The sequence below is a fragment of the Diospyros lotus genome, chromosome 8 (assembly GCF_014633365.1).
Source record: "Diospyros lotus cultivar Yz01 chromosome 8, ASM1463336v1, whole genome shotgun sequence".
In the NCBI taxonomy this organism is placed as follows: domain Eukaryota; kingdom Viridiplantae; phylum Streptophyta; class Magnoliopsida; order Ericales; family Ebenaceae; genus Diospyros; species Diospyros lotus.
Window position 1 is genome coordinate 32,606,705 of NC_068345.1, and position 21,228 is coordinate 32,627,932.

Genomic DNA, 21,228 nt, shown 5'->3' on the forward strand with positions numbered 1-21,228 from the left:
CCCCCTTGTATGCTCCGACCACTCCCTTGGATTTCCCCGAGCTCGAAATCGCCTGGTTGGAGGCGTGCCGAGGCTGTCGGCCATTGAAGCTTCATTTTTGTGAAATTGCATTTAAGCCTCTTCTAATTTTGGCAATTTTCACTTTGGCCTTTCTCACAAGCCCCTGAGGTTTTTCTTATTTCCACTAAGACCCCAAGGTTCTAGATTTGACATTCTCACCCCAAACTTTCAGAAAAATGACGTTTAGACCTCCCTCAGCTAATTTTGGAGAATTACACTTAGGCCCGTTTCTCCCTCGTTTTGGCTTTAAACCTACTCATTTCTTTCTGAAACTTCTGAAAGGTTGTTCTTCTTGATAAACTGAAGCTTCCCATAGCTTTCGTCATCATTTCAGGAGTCTCCTATGAGAATTCAGTTTTGCAGCTTAAATGGAAGCTGCATTTTTGCTATATCGAAGATTATTCCCTATTACATTTCTTTCGGTCCTAAAATCATGCCTCGAGATGCTCGCTAGAGGCGTTCCTATTTCCTTAGACATTTAAGCTTTAGGGTACTCCCTTCGGCCAATTCGATAAAATTTTTCGAGCTTTTCAGATACTTAATTTTCCCAAATCTCTATTTTTCCTTTAAAATAATAATCCAAAGTTCTTGGGTATTATACCCTTTCTTCCTCAAGCAAGTCCAGGTTCGCCACCAGCAGCTTGTCATTGTGGTTTGAATTGAAGGTGGCCCTCCGATGGTTGGTTACTTCATTCTCAGCTAGGATCATAGCCTCCGATCCGTACGCCATCGAGAATGAGGTTTCTCCTGTGCTGCTCCGAGCTGTTGTTCAATAAGCCCATAGCACTGTTTGCAGTTCAGGTACCCAAGCCCTATTTCTAGCTTCAACCTTTACTTTCAAGATCTGTTTGATTATCTTGTTAACAGCCTCCACCTGTCCATTAGCTTAGGGGTGGTCCACAGTGGTAAAAATTTTTCGGATCCCCATCGATTCGCAAAATTTGATGAATTGATTACTGGTGAATTAGGTTCCATTGTCCGTATTATTATTTGTTGTGGAACTCCGAACCTGCAGACGATATTATCCCATGTAAATATTTGTACCTTCGAGCTGGTGATCTGTGTGAGCTCTTTAGCTTCTACCCATTTGGTGAAGTAGTCAACTGTCACTATGGCATACTTGGACCCTCCGTGAGCTGTTGGAAGTGAACCGATCAGATTCATGCCCTAAATAGCAAAAGGCCATGGGCAGCTCATCTACTGTAGATAAGCTGGTGGAACTCGCAGAATCTTAGCAAATCTTTGGCATTTCTCTCATTTCTTGACTATCTATATGGCATCTTACTTTATGGTGGGCCAATTGAACCATTGCCAGAGTGCCTTCTGTGCCAGCGAAAGTGCCCCGGTATGATTACCGCAGTGGCCCACGTGAACTTCCTCTAGCACAGTCTTACAGTCGGTGCCATCAACGCACCTCAGAAATGGGGCTGAGAACCCCCTTTTGTACAGTTTATCATCATAGATGTAATATCGAGCCGCTCGAGCTCTCAGCCGACATGCTTCCAATTTGTCTTCTGGCAATTTCCCGTCTTGCAGGTAATCCAAAATGGGATTCATCCACGAGCTTTGGGATACTGCGATCGCCAGTGTTTCAGTTCGTTGTTCTGTACTTGGGGTAGCTAAGGACTCCATAGGTATGGCTCCCAAGAACTCCGCATCCCGGGCAGTTGCAAGGAAAGCTAATGCATCAGCATAAGAGTTTTGGGAACGTGAAATCTGGCGCATTTCATATTTTTCGAAAGTGGCTAAGAGTTCGCGTACCTTTTGTAAGTATGCCACCATCTTCATATCTCTAGCCCGGTATTCTCCATGTACCTGATTGACAACCAGTTGAGAGTCATTGAAGATTACCAAAGCTTCAGCTCATACCTCTTTTACCAGATGGAGCCCAGCTAATAGGGCCTCGTACTCGGCTTCATTATTGGTGGCCGAAAATTCGAATCTCAAGGCGCAGAGGATTTTGTGGCTGTCGGGGCTTATCAACATAACCCAGCGCCTGCTCCTTGTTCACTTGATGATCCGTCCACATATAATTCCCAGGATAGCTCTTCCAAGTTCTCCACTTCCTCGTGAACCAGTCCAGTAAACTCAGTAATGAAATATGCTAATACTTGTCCCTTTATCGTCGTCATTGGTTTGTACTTTATATCGAACTGAACAAGCTCGATGGACCACTTTAGTAAGCGACCCGAGGTGTTTGGTTTTGCAAGATTTGCCTCAATAGGTACTTGGTCAGGACTTTGATCTCATGAGCTTGAAAATAAGGTCGCAGTTTTCTTGATGCCATTATCAAACAATAATCCAGTTTTTCAATTGGTGTGTACCTTGTCTCTGCATCGATCAAGCTTTTGGAGACGTAATATATGGGGTGTTGCACCCCTTCATCCCCCCGAACGAGAGCCACATTGAGAGCATGTTGGGAGACTCCTAAGTATAGGGTCAACTTTTCTCCTTCTTTGGGTTTGGTGAGCAGTGGGGCTCGTCCCATATATTCTTTCAACTGCTGGAATGCGGACTCACATTCTTCTGTCCACTTAAACTTAAAGTCTTGCGCCTTTTTTAAAGCTCAAAGAATGGGAAACATTTAGCAGTTGCCTTAGAAATGAACCGGCTTAGGGCTGCGATCTGGCCGTTGAGGTTTTGCACCTCTTTTTTCCTTATAGACCACCTCATGTTGAGTAAAGCCCTTATTTTGTTCGGATTGGCCTCAATACCTTTGTTATTTACCAGAAACCCCAGAAATTTTCCAAAGGCTACGCTAAATACGCACTTGAACGGATTAAGCTTCATCTAATAGCTCCTGAGAACTTTAAACATTTTTTCCAAATCAGAAACATGGTCCGCTACTCGTTCTGACTTTACTAGCATGTCGTCAACGTATACTTCCATGGTTTTGTCGATCAGTGCTTCGAACATCGTATTAACCAGCCTTTGGTAGGTCGCGCCGGCGTTCTTCAACCCAAAGAGCATGACCTTATAACAATAGAGCCCCCGGTCGGTAATGAATGAGGTGTGCTCCTTGTCGTTGGGGTTCATGGGGATCTGATTATAGCTTGAATAGGCATCCATAAAGCTAAGGAGCTAGTGACCAGCTGTTGCATCCACGAGCTGATCGATTCTTGGGAGAGGAAAGTTGTCCTTAGGACAAGCCTTGTTCATGTTAGTGAAGTCGATACAGGTCCTCCACTTCCCATTTTTCTTTTTCATCAAGACCGGGTTAGCCACCATGACCGGGTAGTGGGCCTCTCTAATGAACTCATTTGCCAAGAGTTTGTTCACTTCTTCCTTAAGAGTGGTATAATGCTCAGGAGTTATTGGCCTCCTCTTCTAGGGCTTGTAGATGGGATCTATGTTAAGCCTATGCGACATAACCTCTGGGGCTATTCCTATCATATCCTCATGGTTCCATGCGAATACATCGAGGTTAGCTTTTAAGGAAATCAGTAAGTTGGGATTTTACCTCGGGGGCTAGATTTTTTCCTAGCTTGAGGTACCTTTCCTCGTCCGCCTCGCTGACTGAGATATCTTCGAGCTCTTCTACCGGACCGGTGGGCTTGTCACAGTCTACCTTGCGGGGATCCAGATCATGGCTAACCCCCTTTTGACTGATTGGTCATGGGTTATCTCTTACAATGACATTTACTTTCTTTCCTTTGGCCCCCATTTTTAGCGCATCTTCATAGTAATGCCTTGCAAGGTGTTGCTCACCTTGTACGCACCCTACTCCATTAGGGGTCGAGAATTTGACTGTCAGTGATCTGGTTGAAGTGACCAGGTCCAGATCGTTCATTGCTGGCCTCTCGAGGACGACGTTATATGCCGAAGAGCAGTCTATAATTAGGAACTCCGCCAGAGTGGTGGCCTAGCGATCCGCATCCCCAATAGTAAAAGGAAGATTAATCCGTCCGATAAGGATCACTGCATCACCTGTGAATCCATAGAGCGGTTCCGGGGACTAGCTCAACTGCTCCGGTCCTAGCCTCATTTGATCAAAACATGCTCTATACATTACATTTACCGAGCCGCCTATGTCCAACATTATCCTCTATACTTCATAATTGCCGATCTAGGCCCGTATAACAAGCACATTGTTGTGCGGCCAATAGACGTTTCTAGTCTCTTTTTCCAAGAAGATGATCTTTTCTGGGGTTGAACCACCCTTAGCTCACTTTACAGGGGCAAACTGCTCATTCGACCTTGCCAACAAGACATGGTTGGCCTCCTGCACATACTTGTCGTGAGACTTGTAGGAAGTTCCAGCGAGGTGAGGTCCACCATGAATCGTGTAGATCGTTCGTACTGTCGATGAGCACTCGTCATCGGAGAGAGGCGGTTGTTGTGCCGGTGATTGGTTTGGTTGATTGGTCGGTCGCACCACGTAGTCTTTCAATCGACCTCTTCTAATCAGGTTCTCAATGGCATTCCTTAGGGCCCAGCATTCAGAGGTGTTGTAACCCGCCTCGTTATGGTATGCATAGAATTTTTCCTTGTTTCTGAACTTGTTAGGAGTTCCCAGCGGGTTGGGCTTCCCGAACTCCTCTCTGTTTCTTTCCATGGCGAAGATCCTTTCTTGGAGATCAGACAGGACACAGTAGCTGTCGAAGCGCCATGACCGCATAGGTCGCTCATCTTTCTCCGCCTTGTGGGCTCGCTTGAAGACCTCGTTGTTTGAGCGTTCCCCCCAAGCTTCCCTTCCTACGTCTCTGCTATTTCTTTTCTTATTCTGGTTAGAGCCCCCAGCTTCTTCTTTCGGTCCAGTAGGTTTCTTCGAACCGAAGGCCTCTTCCCAGCAGACCTCCTTAGCAGCTCGTTCGTAGAATTCCCCTAAGTTTTTAACCGGGGTCCTGTAAATGCTCTCATAAAGCTTCCCATCTTTGCGGAGGCCCGAGGAGATTGCAGTCAGGATGTTTTCATCGGAGGGATCTTCTATATTGCTCACCTAGCGTCTGAACCTGGCAATATAGTCATTCAAGGACTCATTTGCTCTTTGGAACACCATGGCGAGGTGACATGGAGGGGCAAGCTGCCTTCTCAGTGCTCTATATTCATTGAGGAATCTCCGTTGGCATTCCTCCCAGTTGTTGATGCTGCGAGGTGGAAAGCTCCTAAACCAAACTCGGGGAATATCACCCAAGATCGCTAGGAAGGCACGACATTTGACCAGCAAGCTAGTTGTCTACAAATTCATTTGAATATTGTACGCATCCAGCTAAACATAGGGGTCGTTGTCCCCGTTATACTGTGACATACTTAGGACTTTAAATCTTGGGGGAAGGGGTTTAAGGTCAACTTCTCTTGTGAATGGCGTCCTATCCCCATGGCCATTATTCTGGTTGCGGACTCCTTGTTGTGCCTCTAACTGCCGGACTCTTTGGTACAGCTCTTCCACAGTTGAGTCCGGGTCCGCAGATCGTTGGGCCTACGATCACCTACTTCTTTCTCGTTCAGGAGAATGGTAATCCGAAAATGGGTAATTGTCTCCAATATCCTCCTTTGCTAGTGGGGGTCTCTCTTCTTACGGTTGGCAAACCCTCCGAGGCGAAGCTGGTGGATCATGGACAACCTGCGCTTGAGTTTGGGATAGAATTTTGATCGCGTCAGCGAGCTTCATCACTGTATTCTCTAATGCCTCCTGGCATTGCTACAAGTCCTGGATCGCCCCTATCGCAGCGGTTTGGACGGTGGGTTGGACGGGAAACTGCGGTGGAATACCGGTGGCGTTTTCGGTCAGTGGTGGCAAAGGAATATCCGCTGCCAAAACAACAGGCCCTCCATTTGGTGGAAAATCTTGCAGTCGATCGGGGTGATTATTTGGTGGATCGACTATCGCGTCGAAACTTCGAGTATTCCTTCCTCTTGCCATGGTTATTGATCAGAGCGGCCCCTTCCTCTAGCGCCAAAATATCGACGTTTAATTCCGGCCGATCGTGATTTGTTTTGGGCCGTAGTGAGTGAATCCAAAATACCAAGAGAAAGAAAACAAAAATAACATATATGAGTGAACACAAGGAATTTTCACGTGGTCCGGCCAGACGATGCCTACTCCACAAATGTACTCCAATTATTCTTTTTGTTCCCCCTTATGATATTTCTGACTCCTATTTATAATGAGGGGCATTTATAATTTACATAAGATATAAAAATATAAAGATGATATAATGGGGGACAAACAATCATTATATTCTACATAAAATCGGGAGCGGGATCCTCATTACGAGGAGTATGGTTCGCCTCAGATAAAGTAAGTGAGTCCCTGCCTCTGGCTGTTCAGCAGCCTTGTTGTCCATGCAAACTGGAGGTTTCAGGCCAGCGAGCTGAACGGTTGAGCCAGCGAATTAGGGGCTTTATTGGGAGCTCTTTAAATCAATCGCTGGGAGTTCACTGGAAGCCTTATCGGGAGCTCGCTGGGAGCTTGCTTGGTTCTGCGATATGAGCTCGGATTTCAAGGGTGTATGAACTTTCTTTGACGAGGTCGCTTGGATCTTCTGGGCTTCAGGCGATTGGGGCGGCTCACTAAACTGAGTTTAGCCCATAAGGAGTGGTACAAGAAATACATATGACAATACTTGATATGGAGACAACAATGAGTTTGAAGAAAACGATTAATGAAGAAGCAACAACACTTTAATGGAAAACAATAAAGACTCGCGAGAAAAATTGACGGCGAGTACGAATGTGTGGGAAAAAAGTAGAAAGGATCCTATAATAGGAATCCCAATAAGAAGACAAGAAGCAAGCAAGGTATTTTTGTGCAACACACATTCAAAAGTTTTAATTTTGCAAAGATTTTTAAAGTATCCTATTTTTCGAAAGTTTAGTACTAAAGTCCTATTTTTGCAAATTTCCCCGGCTTTTATTCAGTGTATGCGGTTGCCGGGCGCCAAGTTTGAATTTGACTTTTATTCAGTGTATGTAGTTCAGATGCACGGAAACGAATGTGCTCTCTCGCCCCCAGCTGTCCTACGATTTATCTAGTCAGTGATCGTGGGGCAAAGAGTCCATCATCCGGTTGGATGCACGATCAAGCGGTGTGGTTCGCCAAACCGAATAGACCTAAATGACACAGAGAAATACCAAAAAAATAGACTGCAGATTCGCACCTGGATTATGTTGAAGAAGTGCATTTTGACAGGTGATTTCAGTAGCAAAAAATGGGTCGGCGGCTCATCAGCATCATGCGGAGCCATTTAACATGACCAACGAGGCGTCCATCTAAATAAATAAGATTAATATAAAAATAAATATTTTTTGTATAATTACATACAGTTACAATTCACATTAATTATTCTTATGTATGAAAAAGAAAAGCTATTCCGCTTGCAATGCAACATTCCAGTTTAATACTTGAATTTGAATCAAGTCGACGGGTTTGTTAAGTTTTATTGGATAAAATACTTAAATTATCTTTCATTTGTTTTTAATAATAATTATTGTCCTTGATTGATAAAAGTAATGAAATAACAATTTAGATATTTTGTCTACTCCATCTATCTAATTAATCTTATAATCGATTACAATATTGATTGGTAATTTTTTAAATATCTTTTATTTTCATATTCAAAATTATTTTCTTTCTTATTAAAAATAATCTTTGAAACACCTTTTTTTTTTAGAATGTATTTCATGTCGTTATTTGAATTTTATAAAAAAAAAAAATTGTTGCAAAGGTCTTTTACCAATTCTTACCATATGCATCTTGCTTTCAAAATCTTAATTTGCTTGATCTTCTATATTTATTTTTTATTTTTTATTTTTTTTTTCAAATTCACTAGAGATTAATCTCCTAAGTGTTTGCCTTTAACTAGTTTCACTTTTTACCTAAACTTTTGTATTTAGTTTATCAAGGTGGGGGTATTTGTATGTATATTCATTTTCATGGATTGAATCTAATTTAATTCATAGCTTGTATTAAAGAGTTTGAATTTTTAATTTATTTCAAAATATTGAGATTAAAAGAAAAAAAAAATTGGACATTCCGACCAAAATTTTTTGAAAATCCTTAAAATAAATTCTGTCACTACAACCCAATATGTGAACGTAAAAATTGTTGCTCCACCAAAATAAAATAGCATGTCTTAAATATAAATTTAGTGTGTATAATGGGTTAACATTTTTGATATGCTTGATATTATTAAAATAAAATATATACATGCTTCACATATAAACCATCTACAAAACATGACATGACTCAAAAATAACAAAACTTTCAAATTCTACGCTTCAAAGATTTTTTTCCCTTTGAACCATTTGTCTAACTTAAAATGTTTGAATATTTCATGAGATGAATTCAAACTAGAAGATAAAGATTTTGAGTGAGGAACTCAAAAAATAGAACATTTATATAAAAATACATGCATAAAAAAAATGCAAGTTTCTGTTTTACACTGCCATTTGTGACCATATTAAGATCATTTCACGACCTTTCTCAATTGATGCTTAAGCACTTCTTGTAAGGTCCTAGACCACATCATCTCGACTCTAAACAACGTAAAACAAAATAACATAGTCATACATTATTATATATACAAATGAAAAGCCAAGCATAATACATTTTCAAAATTGATTTCTCATACAATATAAAAAAAAAGATACGAAATAAGAATTTGTGGGTAAGGAAAACTCATATTGGGGTCTCTTTGAAGAAGATCTTGCTTGCTCATCATAGCTTCCCAAGCTCTCATTGATCACCTTGGTGAAAGTTTTTTATTCATTTTACTAGTTTTCTCCATTTTGTTTCTTCCTTCTCAATTCTTCTCTATTTTTTCTCATCCTTCATACTTGTTTCAACTCTCTCAAGCAGAAAATCATCCCTTAATTAATAGGACCTCTAACTTTTTTTTTTCTAAAAAGAAGCCAATTAACATAAGAGATTTGTGTTTTATTTTTGTTTTTTAAGTTTTCCTTTCTTATAAATTGTATTAATTTATACATGAAAAAAAAAAAGGATTCAATGGGGGATGCTTCCAAACCATCCCTAATGGTGTCCAGTGGCAACCCAAAGCAACCTCTTAATAGAGGAAGGGTACCAATGTAGCCTTTGTGTGCAACAAATAGCTTTTTTGTTGCCCTCTATGAGGTCCCTTTCATAAAAATGGACCTCATGACAATCAAAGAGGGAGAAGAGCCTGGCGGGTTGAAAACTCTGAAGCACAAAAACGACGAAAATGGCTTGAAATGCTTTTTGAGCCATTTCTGTTATTTGCGAAACATTTCAAGACTATTTCGCAAATTACAAAAAGTGGCTAGAAACACATTTTTTGTCACCGATATAAATATAAGTTCCAGTCAAACTCCACTTTCTAGATCTTTTTTCTTCTTCTTTTAGTCTGAATCTCAAAGTCCCTCGCTTTCAATCGCCGTTGCTTCTTGCTTCTCTATCGCTTTTGGTCATCATTCTTCGTCATTCCCTTGCCTTTGATCGTTGTTGCTTCTTACTGCTCCCTTTGGGACATCATTCCCTCATCACCGATCGCTTTATTTACTTCATTGTTGATTGTAGGTAATTTTTGTTTTAAAATTTTGTCCAAAACTTTAGTCATGTGCTTCTTGATTTGCTCCAATGGGGGATTTGTTCACTGTTAAGTGTGATTGCTTGAATATTTGTTCATTGTTGATAGAGTTTAATTATATGTATATTTTTATTTAATTTCATCTTAATCTTATATTATTATTTCTACTTAAAATGTGTGTTTATATAGATTTTACATTATTTGAATCTCTTTTTGGTAGAAAGCAAGCAAAGGAATTAAATTTGAAGATTTGGGCCTAAAAAGATAAAAAAATATATTATAAATTAATTTAAAAATTTATTTTAAAATTAATATTATATTATATTATATAGTTCAAAAGAAGTCCACGTTGAGGGGAAGATTTGGGCTAGGGCATTAAGTGCATATATATATATATATATATATTATTAAATTGAAAAGAAAAGAAGATGGAATTGGAGACGCCTGTGGCTAGGCTGCATGGAGCCAAGATCTGTTGTTCCATTTTACTGTCCTCTTCTTTGGCTAGCCACATCACCTATTTTTAAATAATAATTTTTACAAAAAAGTTATAAAATCAAACAAAAAAATTATAAATGAAATATATGTTGATTATATATATGTTATTATTTGATTTTATAATTTTTTATTTGATTTTATAAATTTTTTACAAAAATTACTATTTAAAAATGGGTGATGTGGCTACTTCTTATTGGCTGGACAAAAAAATGAACAGCAAAATAGAACAGCAGATCTTGGCTCGGCGAATGATATATATATATATATATATTATATTAAAAGGGAGAGACCGGAAGGAATTAAGAGACGCACGGGAAAGGAATAAAGGTGCCGCATGAACTGACTTGAAGGCATATATATGGCGGCGGACGGAGAACATTTGGCAAGGAATTGAATTTAAGGCATATATATAGTGGCGGACATAGAAGAATTGGCAATTGAAGCCGGGAGCATCTTCTTTTCCATTCAACTTTTTGTTTTTATTTTTATTTTAATAATATCTAGCTAAATTATTTTAACTAGAGTTTAAATTAATTTTAATTCTGAAATTATATAATTATTTATTTAGTTTGATTCAAAACTCGAATATTATTTACATAAAGAATGTATATTATTGTGTTTAATATTTTAAAAAATTAATCACATTTTAATGATTTAATAATTTATACATGACTGACTAAAAAATTATTATAAATTAGATCTATAGGTAATATAAATCACATGTTTGATTATGATACCGAGAAATGATTAGCTCGTATGTGAGAATTGAGAAAGTTTAATGAGTCACATCCCCTTTGGAGATTAGAGATTTTCAAATAATTTAATACTTATTTTTTCTTTTGACATTTGCTCAGAAATTTGACAATAAAATTAAATTAATAAAGAATTAATATGATTTGAGAAAACTTATTAATTAATTGAGGAAAATCCACCATCACATGCAAATAATTATAAAATACTATAAGGGTATTTTTGATTTTGAATTGAATTGAATAAATAATTCCATAACCTAGCTAGATTGAATGAAATCTAAATCCTAGTGCATTCATTAATTAAAATTTCTCATAAAGAATTCAATTTTTCCTTTATTTTTCTTTTTATTCATTGGATTAATTAATTAGTTCAACTTATCCTAAATTAAAATTATTTTGGTATTGCGATCTAATTCTTATGAGATTGACATTCATTTTATCACTATATGCATATTTGACTAGGGTACACTTGTCTGAATTAATTTTGCATAAATCACACATCAAGTTTTTAGCGCCGTTGCCGGAAACTAGTTTATTGCATATCAAAATTACATAAGTTAGGCTTAGATTGAATATCTATTTGTTTTACTTTAGGATTTAAATATTTTAATTTTATTTTTTTTAGCTTTTAGGAAATTTTTAATTCCTTCTTTTCTTTTTATTTATAGGTTTTCTTTTTAGGATTATTTTTTTTTCATCTCTTAGGAATTTATTTTTAATTTATTATTTATTATTTTATTTTTCCTTTTTTTTTTTTGTAGGTTTCATGGTGCATGACATGCACTAGTGGTGGAGAATTGATACCCATTGATTAAGAAATTAAAAAAAATATTAAAAAAATAAAAAGAAGAAGAAAAAGAACAAGATGGAGCAAGACCAAGAAGCTCAAAATAATCTAAGGACATTGAGCTCATATGCTACACCTACTTTGGATGGACTACATCAAGCATTAGGAGGCCCAATGTGCAAGCAAACAATTTCGAGATCAAAGCTACAATTATTAAGATGATCCAGATGAGTGTACAATTTTTTAGCCTTAATGATGATTCTAACTCTCATACTACTAATTTTCTTGAAATATGTGATACTTTTAAGCATAATAGAGTTAGTGAGAATGCTATTCGACTTAGGTTATTTCTATTTTCCCCAAAAATTAGAGCAAAATAATAGTTTAATTCTTTTCCTGCATGTTCTATTACTACATGAAATGATTTGGCACAAAAAATTTTATCTAAATATTTTTCACTTGCTAAAATAGCTAAATTAATAAATGACATAACAACTTTTTCACAATTTGATAATAAATCATGATATGAGTCGTGAGAGAGATATAAGGAATTGTTTAGGAAATGTCCTCACCATGGTCTACTTGTTTGGATGCAAGTGCATACTTTTTATAGTGGCATTAATCAATCTTCTCATTCAATATTAGATGCAACTACAGGTGATACCCTTATGAGAAAAACTCTTGAAAAAGCATATGAACTTTTGGAGGAGATAGCGACCAACAATTATCAATGGGATAATGAGAGAGCAAACAAAAAAGGAGTTGGAATTTATAATATTGATCCTATCATTGTTTTATCTAATTCAAATTGCTGAATTAAATAAGAATTTGGATAATTTGGAGGTTTCAGCTACAAATTCTTCTTTTCTCATTTTCTTTATTGTGAGCTTTGTGGGAACAAGGGACATGTCAGTGTTTATTGTCAAATAGGAAATCATTTTTCTCCTTGTTCTTTTGAACAAACTAATTTTATTTCTTATGGTGGCAACAGATCAAATTTTAATTCCTACTCCAACACTTACAATCTAGGATGGAGGGGCCATCCCAATTTTTCTTGGAGTAATAATAAACAAAGAGCGCCCCCTGGCTTTCAACAACAACAACATCAAATTTCACAAGAGAAGAAATCGAATTTGGAAGATATGATGGCAAAGTTTATCAATAGTATAGAGGCAAGAATGCAAAATTTGGAAACTCAAATTGGATAACTTGTCCAAGCAATTTCAGAAAGACTACAAGGAGGATTGTCTAGCACTACTGAGAAGAATTCAATGGAGCATGTAAAATCCATCACTTTGGGAAGTGGAAAAAAACTTGAAAGTGAAGACAAAGATGAAGAGCATACAAAATAGGAAGAAAGCCAAGAGCTTGAAGCTAAAGAAGATGACTGTGAGTTATCAATGGAAAAAAAGAGAAGTTATTCTTCTCTTAATTTAAAATCTTACAAACCTCTTCTTCCTTTTTCTAAAATATTTCTAAAGGCTAACTTGGATAACAATTTGCTAAATTTTTAGAGGTGTTTAAAAAGTTGCATATTAATATCCCTTTTCTTGATGTTATTTCACATATGCTAAGTTATGCAAAATTTTTGAAAGAAATAATTTCAAACAAAAGAAAGTTGAAGGAATTTAAGATGGTGAAACTTAATGAAGAATGCTTAGCAATTCTACAAAATAAATTGCCTCCAAAACTTAAGGATCTGGGGAGTTTTTCTATTCCTTGCACTATTAGTGAAATTAATTTTGATAAAATTTTATGTGACATTGGTGCAAGTATTAATTTGATGCCCTTTTCTGTTTTTAAGAAGCTTAGATTAATAGAACCAACACCTGTCATTATTTCTCTTCAATTGACGAATAGAAGTATCAAATATCCAAGAAGAGTAGTGGAAGATGTTTTGGTAAAAGTAAATAAATTTATTTTTCCTGTTGACTTCATTGTTCTGGACATGAAAGAATATTATATATGCCCCTAATTTTAGGGAGACATTTTCTTGCCACATGGAGGGCTTTGATTGATATCCAGCAAAGCAAAGAACACTTAGCCTTAGAATTTATTATGAGACAGTTACTTTCAATGTGTTTAAGGCTAAGAAACATTCTAATGGCAATGAAAAAGAAGTCTTAAGGATATATGACATTGATGATTTGGTAGAGAGATTTATGGGTGTGCAAAAGTTCGAGTAACTTGAACTAACCAAATAGAATCGATCGATCTGGTTCAGTTATTCTTGATAGACGATTCGGTTCGGTTATTAATTTTCCAAAAAATCGGGTAGTTGGTTCGGTTTGATTATTACGGTATAAATAACCAAAAAAATCGAACCAAACTGTCCAGTCCTCCGCATAACAACCCCCCCACCCAAAATCGAACTAAACTATTTAGCCCATTGCATAACACCCCCTCCCAACCCAATACCTAGCCTAACCCCCCGGCCCCCTACACCCGAATCCCTAATCCCACCTATGAGCTAATCGATTCAACCCTAATCCTCATCGTTACCGTCCATTCGAAGACTTGGAACCAATCGTTGTCGCCCCACCACCCAACACCCAGCCCAACCCCCTTGCACCCGAATCCCACCTGAAAGAGTAAATCGAAACCCTAAGTCCCTAACCCTCGCCATCACCGTTGGAACCAATCATTGTCGTCATCGGCTTCTGAATAATCACCCATCCCATTGACATGGACAGGTAAGATGCATAGACCTGACATCATCACCCTTTCATCCATTCTCTTTGGAGCAATCATATTCAAAGCACACAGAGAGAGAAGAGAGATAGTATCGAAGCTTCCGTCCGCTTCAATTCCTTGATTAATTCAAACTTGAAGGTTAACAAGTACATATACAGGTGAATGATATGTATTGCAAGGTAGGTTTTGTGTAACTTTTGAGTGAATGATCGTAGAAATCAACTGATGCCATTTTATTAACCATGAATGAAATTTACCCAATTTCCCTTCAATTTTAGATTTGGATGCAAAGGCTTTTGTAAATAAATGAACGTTGATGTTTAGATTGATGTTGTGGATGGATGCTATGTGTTTACATTCATATATGTGTGTTTAGATTGATTGATGTTGTGTGTTTGGATGTTGTGCATTCAGTTTATTGTATTTGAATTCAGATAAGTAGCTTGTTTTTGGTTTAGTATATTGGTTATGGTCGGTTATTAACTTATTATGCTAATCGGTTTGGTTTTTGGTTCGATTACCAAAAATTCAAATTCGGTTAGTGAATAGGTTTGGTTGGTTCGATTTGATTTTATGTCTAAGTTCAGTTCGGTTAAGTATTTTCGATCCAGTTATAACCGAATGCATACCTCTAAAGAGATTAGATGAGCCTATAGAAAATTGCATTGCTAACTCTTTTGATGAGCAAGAACAAATTTTAAATGCCAATAACAAGATTGTAGCCGTGGGCTATTTGGAAAAAAACAAAAAGGTTGTCCATCCAAAAGAGATAAATTGTTGTCTTTGGATGTTTCTTCTTCTTCTTCAAAAGCCAAGCCACTAGGTCATGAAAAGGAAAAGTTGATAAGGATGTTGAACGAGCAAAAGAAGGGGATTAGATTGAAAGTTACTAACATTTAAGGAATAAGTCTATCAACTGACATTCACAAAATTTTGACAAAAGAATGATTCAAGTCTCCGTGAATATAGATACCTAGTCAAGCTAATGACTATAAAGAAGCGCTTGATGGGAGGTAACCCATTCAAAATATTATTATTATTTTTAGAATATTTTTGGATTGTTTTCTTATTTCATTTTTTTTTCTAAGACTTGTTGAATCTAGAAATTCGGTCCCTCCTCATCCAATAGAATTCGCCTAGCAATTTTCAAACAATTCAATAAAGCCTATATCAGAGGAGTATTTGCTAATTTTGAAACATTCTAATAAGGTCTATATTAAGGGAGTATTGCTTTTCTTTTCCTTCTTTCTCATTTTTAACATTGGGAACAATGTTTAATTTAAGTGTGGGGGTGGGAAATTCAATAATTCTTATGATTGCCTAGAAAAAAAAAAAAGAAATATATAATGTGCATGAATGATGATTTTCTTTAAAAAAATATTTTATTTTCATGTTTAGGCCGATTTCATGTTTTCTACATTAACTTTGGTTCAATGCATAGTTAATTCAAGATTGAGAATTATTCTATTTGATTATTAATTTTAGGTTTAGCAGTATCAAGGAAAAAGAATTGATCATGTCGGATTATCATGATTGTTGAAATATATGCTTTTTAATTCATGGGATTTTGTTGAATAATATTTCTCGAAACTAGGCCTAAACAGAGTTGAAGTAAAATGGGATGATGAAAAAAAAAATGTTATTACTATTTATCTACTTCTATGTTTTGAGCTGCTTAGTAGTAATTGGGGGCTGACAGTGTACTCTTGCATCATTCTTCATGTCAAACGGTGGTTCAAAATATGAGTATGCAAATGTATTCAAAACAATTATTTAGGGGAGTAACCGATGTCTTCATTACAAAATGTCAACATTCGTGTCAAAAGCTAAGTAATGCTTAGGAAAGATTGATAAAAAAAAATCATTATCCCTATTACTCCTTATGTTTGTAGTAGTAGAGAGAAGCTATGTTGCATGGAAACACCTCATAGGTGTCGTTTCCCCGTTTTCGAAACGTTTCTTATTCTCGTTTCGGTAGAGGTGTCAAAAGGGCCAGGCCGGCCTGGCCCGGCCCACAGGCTTTTTAAAAGGGTCTGGCCAGCCCTTTTACTAAAAGGGCCAGGCGGGGCCCGGGCCCTTTTGCCAAGGATAGCGCCCAGCCCGGCCCACGACCCCTCTATAAGGGGGCTGGGCCCTTAGCCCACAGGGCCTAGCTGGCCGGGCCCGGGGGGCCCGACCATTTTTTTTTAAATATTTTGTTTTAAAAATAATACATATAATATATACATATATAAATATCAAAATAATACAAATATAAAAATCATTTTTTTCTTTTTAAAAAATTTTTCATCTTAATTCTTAAGTTTTAAATATTATTTCATCATGTTATATTTCAAAATTCTATATGCCTTATAAATTTTCTTGTAAATTGATATGAAAAATAATGTACATATAAAAAGGAGAATGTTTATTTATAATTTAAATATATAAAAAAATTAACTTAAAAATTTTAAATAAATTGATGGTTATTATTTATATATATTACGAAATTAATTTTTTTAGTATCTAATATCAATAATTATTAAAGAATAACAAAATTAAAAAAAAATGAGTAAGAGGCCTAAGGGCCTAACTGACTGGCCCATAAGGGCCTCATGGGACCGACCCAAAAGGGCCTAACGGGCCACGGGCCGGGCTGGGCCGGGTCAAGCCGTGGGCCCAATTTCTTTGGCCCGGCCCCTTTTGAACAGTAACGGGTTGGGCGGCCCGCAGGCCGCCGGCCCTTTTGACACCTCTACGTTTCGGACCCCATTTATGCCTATTTTTTTTAAAAAACGTCCGTTTCCACGTTTCCATTTTCTATCGGAAACGTTTCCCGTTTCCGTTTCCGTGCAACATAGGAGAGAAGTGACTGCAAGAAAGCTATTGCATGATTTAATTGTATTAATTGCAAGGTTTCATGAATTAATTTTAAAGTATTTATGGCATCAAAAGTGATGATTTTGCACGATTAATTCTTTCAATTAATGCTTTTGAATTAGAATTGATATGATAATATGCATTGTAACCAAGTTTGTGATTAATTATGCATTGCTATGTTGTCAGATTTCTTGTTTTGGCTAAGCGTGAAAAAAATGTTTATTTTTTAGTTTCTTCTTTGCTTTGTTTAAGGACAAGCAAAATGTTAAGTGTGGGAGTATTTGATAGGGTTTAATTGTATGCATATTTTTCTTTAATTTTCATCTTAATCTTGTGTTATTATTCCTATTTAAAAGATGTGTTTATATGAATTTTACATTATTTTAATCTTTTTTTGTAGGAAGCAAACAAAGGAATTAAATTCAAAGATTTAGATATAAAAAGAAAAAATATATATTATAAATTATATTATATTATATAACTTAATATTATATTATATAATAGAGAAATTCTATTTGCAACCACTTTTTTTACTCTTCGCAGACACTAAAAACTCACCTTCCCCCTTTTACACTTTGCAGCCACATTAATAATTCTTCGCAGCTAAAATTTTTCAAAAATACCCTCTTCTATCACCATCCCACATAGCCACAGCCATCCACACACAATAATTCCTGAACACATCCTCAAACCCCAACAACTCGAATCGTCAGTCAGTGTTTGTCGACCGACTGTGTAGGTGTGGGTGTGGGCTACCTCTGCAAAATCAGAAGCGGCATCACAGTCGCCACCATCACAGTAGATACACACACATATATATACACACACACAGACACTAGGCATGATGGCCATACTCGCCGACAGTACCCCATTCATGGCCCCACAAACCTTGGGGTTTGGGGCTTCTTAAAGGTCCCCAAACCCCAGGTTTTGGACCGCCTTAATGGCCCTTAAACTTTAGGGTTCGGGGAGTCTTTTAAGGGGGACATGGAGGTGATCGTCGCCAGCGGGTATGGCTACTACCAATTGTGTGCTTATGTCTGTGTGTATATATATATGTATGTATACATGTATATATATATATGTATGTGTGTGTGTGTATTAGAAATGGGAAATGAGCGGGTTAGCCCGGCTGGATCCGCATCCCCCTTAGCCCACCCATTTGGTGGGCCGGGCCGAATTTGGCCCGTAAGGGAGCCGGGCAGGGCCAGGGAAATAGAAATTGGGGCTCGACACGACCCTGTGGCCCTTAATAAATGGACCAAAGTGGCCGGGCCGTGGACCTGGCTATCTGGGCCGGCCCATGAGCCATTTATTTTTAATTTTTTTAAACATAATTTTTTAAATATTTTTTTTCTCAAATGTAACTAATATTTTTTAAAATATGCTTATAAGTAAACATTATTTACTTATACTTTTTATGTTTGTAAAATTATGTTTAAATTATGTTTACTGTAAACATAATTTTACAAACATAATGTTTATAATAAACATTATGTTTTCAAACATAATTATGCTTACAAACATTATAATAAAATTATGTTTACACTAAACATAATTTTTTAATTATTATGTTTAAAATATGTTTGTAATTACTAATTACAAACATAATTTTTTAAATATTTTTTTTATTTTTGGTGGGCTGGGTCGGGCCATTTTAGCATGCCAGTTGGTGGGCTGGGCCGGGTCACAGGCCACATATTGCTGGCCTGACACGACCCTAATTTTGTTGGGCGGGCTAGCCTAGCCTGTCTGCTACAGTAATGGGCCTGGCCGGGCTGACCCATGGGCCGCCCGGCCCATTTTCCATCTCTAAGTGTGTATATACATATGTGTATCTGTATATGTGTTCGGATGCATCGCCTTCTACTCCACAATTGTATTTTTATTCGTTTTTTTTTTTTATCTTCTCCCTCATCGTATCTAGTGTTCTTGGCTGCATCATCTTCGGCGTGAATGGACAATTGCATATGGTGGTTGGCGGCCAGTTTATTAAGAGAAAGTGGCTGTAATAAGGAGGGTAAAAATAAATTTTTAAATAAAAATATTTCAGATATATTAAAAAATAGTTGTGGAGAGTAAAATAAGTGACTACAAATAGATTTTTTTCTATATAATATTATAAAGGGCTATTAGTTTCAAAAAGCCAAAATTTTTTGAGTTTTGGCGATTTTATCCAATCCTTCTAATTTTGGCAATTAAGACCGAATTTGTAAAGTTAGTAGCAATTTTATCCAAATTGAAAAAATTGGCTGCTCGACTTGTTATTTTTTTTTTTGTAATAAAAAGTTAAATACATTTTTTTGAGTGTGTAAGTTTAATTTTTTTGTTGCAAGAACACCCTCACTTTCTTTTTAAATAGCTCCAAACAAATTGTCCCTTCCATGTTAGATCAATTTTTTAGATAACTCCACAACAAATCACCCTCACTATCATTTTATTTTTAAACAGCCCCTAAAATCTTATAAACGTTTAAATACATTCGATGCAATAGCAGTAGGAATGAAGAGTTAAATATTTTCAACGGTCGCCATTGTCATTAACTACGATGGTGGTTCAAGTAGGACAAAAAAAAAAAAAATTTGTCCTACTTAGAAAGTCTAAACATAAATTTATGCAAAAAAAAATCAACAGATAACAAAGTCATTTTATAAGCAATAATGAATAATTATTTCATGAAGGCAACTAAAGTAATATACACACATATACATTAATTATAATTTTTTGAAATACAAAATAGAATATTATATTCCCTTAAAAAGGTACCCAAAAAAAATATAAACTCTTTTACTATATTACACATAAATGTTAAAATAGTCCATTTCTTTTTAGAATGACATAGCAAATATATTATATTTGAATGGTATATATATATTTTTTATAATAAAATGTTAAATTATTATATAAAGTTATATTTAACAAAATTGTATGGCCACGATCGGTCAGTCCGTGAGAGTGATTTATTTAGCTGATTTTTCTACAATAAAAAAATTAAACTCACACTCAAAAAAATGTATTTAACATTTTATTATAAAAAAATAAAACAACAGGTCAGGCAACCTATTTTTCAATTTGGATAAAATTGCTACTAATTTTATAAATTTGATCTTAATTGTTAAAATTAAAAAAATTAAATAAAATAATCACAACTCAACAAATTTTGACTTTTTGATGCTACCAGCTCTATTATAAAGTTAAAATAAAGTCCACGTTGAGGGGAAGACTTGGGCTGGGGCATTAAGTGCATATATATATATATATTATTAAATTGAAAAGAAAAGGAGATGGAATTGGAGACGGCCGTAGCTAGGGCGCATGATATATATATATATATGTATAATTATTATATTAAAGAAGAGAGATAGGAAAGAATTAAGAGACGGCGCACAGGGAAGGGATAAAGGTGCCGTAGGAATTGAATTGAAAGCATTAATCATTTTACAGGTCCGACAGATCTACCGAATGATTCATAAAAAAGAAATAAAAAGATAATTTTACCTTTGCATACTTTGTAAATTTGCAAAGCGAATCATTGCCCTTTCTGCTCTATGCGTCTCTCCTACCATGGTCGTCGTCTCTCCTCGCTGCTGTGCCTCGCTACCGTCGCCTTTCTACCATTGCCGTCTCGCTAACAGTCGATGCAACGGCTATCGGCAACGGTAAGGCAAGGCGAGGCGACAATGGCAGAGAGGCGATGGAGGCGAGGCGACAACAGCAAGGCACGACGGCGAGGAGAGGCGACGGCTATGGCAGGAGAGACACACAGAAGAGGGGGGAATCCATGGAAGGGGGAGGGAGAGAGTAGAGCGTGGGGCAAAATCGTCTTTTTACCCCCTTTCGGTAAACTCGTCGAGCTTTTTAGCATTTTCCTTAAAGGCATATATATATAGTGGGGGACAGAAAAGAATTGAAGGCAATTGAAGCCGCGCAAGAGCATCTTCTTTTCTATTCAACATTTTATTTTTATTTTAATAATATTTAACTAAATTATTTTAACTAGGATTTGGATGAATTTTAATTATGAGATTATGTGATTATTTGTTTAGTTTGATTCAAAATCTGATTATTA

At 36.5% G+C, this 21,228-nt stretch overlaps 1 protein-coding gene and 1 non-coding gene across 2 annotated transcripts in view; one reads left to right on the forward strand and one right to left on the reverse strand.

The window, feature by feature from the left end:
• LOC127808340 (NADH dehydrogenase [ubiquinone] 1 beta subcomplex subunit 2) overlaps positions 1 to 21,228 on the forward strand; it is a 40,567-nt gene that overhangs the window by 6,230 nt on the left and 13,109 nt on the right. The window lies entirely within an intron of this gene.
• LOC127809037 (small nucleolar RNA R71) lies at positions 12,080 to 12,186 on the reverse strand. Its single transcript, XR_008025045.1, has one exon. It is a non-coding gene; the product is annotated as a small nucleolar RNA R71 (small nucleolar RNA).